This window comes from Penaeus vannamei, chromosome 3, assembly GCF_042767895.1.
Source record: "Penaeus vannamei isolate JL-2024 chromosome 3, ASM4276789v1, whole genome shotgun sequence".
NCBI classification, from domain to species: Eukaryota; Metazoa; Arthropoda; class Malacostraca; order Decapoda; family Penaeidae; genus Penaeus; species Penaeus vannamei.
The window spans coordinates 43,745,961-43,748,460 of record NC_091551.1 but is presented as its reverse complement, the minus strand read 5'-3'; positions in this window follow the sequence as shown (position 1 = coordinate 43,748,460).

Genomic DNA, 2,500 nt, shown 5'->3' with positions numbered 1-2,500 from the left:
CCAGGAAGTAGCCCTTGAGCCCGAGAAGGAGACTCAGGAAGTCCCCCTTGAGCCCGAGAAGGAGACCCAGGAAGTCGCCCTTGAGGCCGAGAAGGAGACCCAGGAAGTCGCCGAGGAGTCCGAGAAGGAGACCCTGGAAGTCCCCCTTGAGCCCGAGAAGGAGACCCTGAAAGTCGCCGAAGAGTCCGAGAAGGAGACCCAGGAAGTCGCCCTTGAGCCCGAGGAGACCCAGGAAGTCGCTCTTGAGCCCGGGAAGGAGACCCAGGAAGTCACCTTTGAGCCCGAGAAGGAGACCCAGGAAGTCACCCTTGAGCCCGAGGAGACCATGGAAGTCACCGAAGAGCCCGAGAAGGAGACCCAGGAAGTCGCCCTTGAGCCCGAGAAGGAGACCCAGGAAGTCCCTCTTGAGCCCGAAAAGAAGACCCTGGAAGTCGCCCAGGAGCCCGAGAAGGAGACCCAGGAAGTCGCCCTTGAGCCCGAGGAGACCCAGGAAGTCGCCCTTGAGCCCGAGAAGGAGACCCTGGAAGTCGCCCAAGAGTCCGAGAAGGAGACCCAGGAACTCCCCCTTGAGCCCGAGAAGAAGACCCTGGAAGTCGCCCAAGAGTCCGAGAAGGAGACCCAGGAAGTCGCCCTTGAGCCCGAGAAGGAGACCCAGGAAGTCGCCGAAGAGCCCGAGAAGGAGACCCAGAAAGTCGCCGAAGAGCCCGAGAAGGAGACCCAGGAAGTCGTCAAAGAGCCCGAGAAGGAGACCCAGGAAGTCGCCAAAGAGCCCGAGAAGGAGACCCAGGAAGTCACCCTTGAGCCCGAGAAGGAGACCCTGGAAGTCGCCGGAGTCCGAGAAGGAGACCCAGGAAGTCCCCCTTGAGCCCGAGAAGGAAACCCTGGAAGTCGCCGAAGAGCCCGAGAAGGAGACCCAGGAAGTCGCCCTTGAGCCCGAGAAGGAGACCTTGGAAGTCGCCCTTGAGCCCGATAAGGAGACCCAGGAAGTCGCCGAAGAGCCCGAGAAGGAGATCCAGGAAGGCGCCAAAGAGCCCGAGAAGGAGACCCAGGAAGTCGCCAAAGAGCCCGAGAAGGAGACCCAGGAAGTCGCCAAAGAGCCCGAGAAGGAGACCCTGGAAGTCGCCGAAGAGTCCGAGAAGGAGACCCAGGAAGTCCCCCTTGAGCCCGAGAAGGAGACCCTGGCAGTCGCCGAAGAGTCCGAGAAGGAGACCCAGGAAGTCCCCCTTGAGCCCGAGGAGACCCTGGAAGTCGCCGAAGAGTCCGAGAAGGACACCCAGGAAGTCGCCGAAGAGCCCGAGAAGGAGACCCAGGAAGTCGCCCTTGAGCCCGAGAGGGAGACCCAGGAAGTCACCCTTGAGCCCGAGAAGGAGACCTTGGAAGTCGCCGAAGAGCCCGAGAAGGAGACCCAGGAAGTCGCCCTTGAGCCCGAGAGGGAGACCCTGGAAGTCGCCCTTGAGCCCGAGAAGGAGACCCAGGAAGTCGCCGAAGAGCCCGAGAAGGAGACCCAGGAAGTCGCCAATGAGCCCGAGAAGGAGACCCAGGAAGTCGCCCTTGAGCCCGAGAAGGAGACCCAGGAAGTCGCCCTTGAGCCCGAGAAGGAGACCCAGGAAGTCACCCTTGAGCCCGAGAAGGAGACCCTGGAAGTCGCCGAAGAGCCCGAGAAGGAGACCCAGGAAGTCGCCCTTGAGCCCGAGAAGGAGACCCAGGAAGTCGCCCTTGAGCCCGAGAAGGAGACCCATATATATATATATATATATATATATATATATATATATATATATATATATATATATATATATATATATATATATATCGTTTTCTGAACAAACATACATATTACATATAAACAAATAAATAAATAGATAAATAAATAAATAAATAAATAAATAAATAAATAAATATATATATATATATATATATATATATATATATATATATATATATATATATATATATATATATATATGTATGTATATATATATATATATATATATATATATATATATATATATATATATATATATATATATATATATGTATATATATATATTTATTTATCTATTTGTTTGATTATATGTAATATGTATGTTTGTTGTTCTTTCTAAAGTCTTTTTCACAGAAAACGGACGAACATCAGAGCGCGAGCTTCGCCCGCCGCCCCTCGGACGACTTCCTTGAAGGGAAGGTCGTCCTCCTCTTCCTTTCCGTGTCCTCCCACAGGAGGTGTGTCGAGGAAGGCGCGCGAGGTCTCACCGGCGGGGAGCGTCTGGCGCCGGTCCTGCTTCCCCGATTCAGGAGGTCGAGGACGACGCCACCCTCGCTTCCCCGATTCAGGAGGTCGAGGACGACGCCACCCTCGCTTCCCCGATTCAGGAGGTCGAGGACGACGCCACCCTCGCTTCCCCGATTCAGGAGGTCGAGGACGACGCCACCCTCGCTTCCCCGATTCAGGAGGTCGAGGACGACGCCACCCTTGCTTCCCCGATTCAGGAGGTCGAGG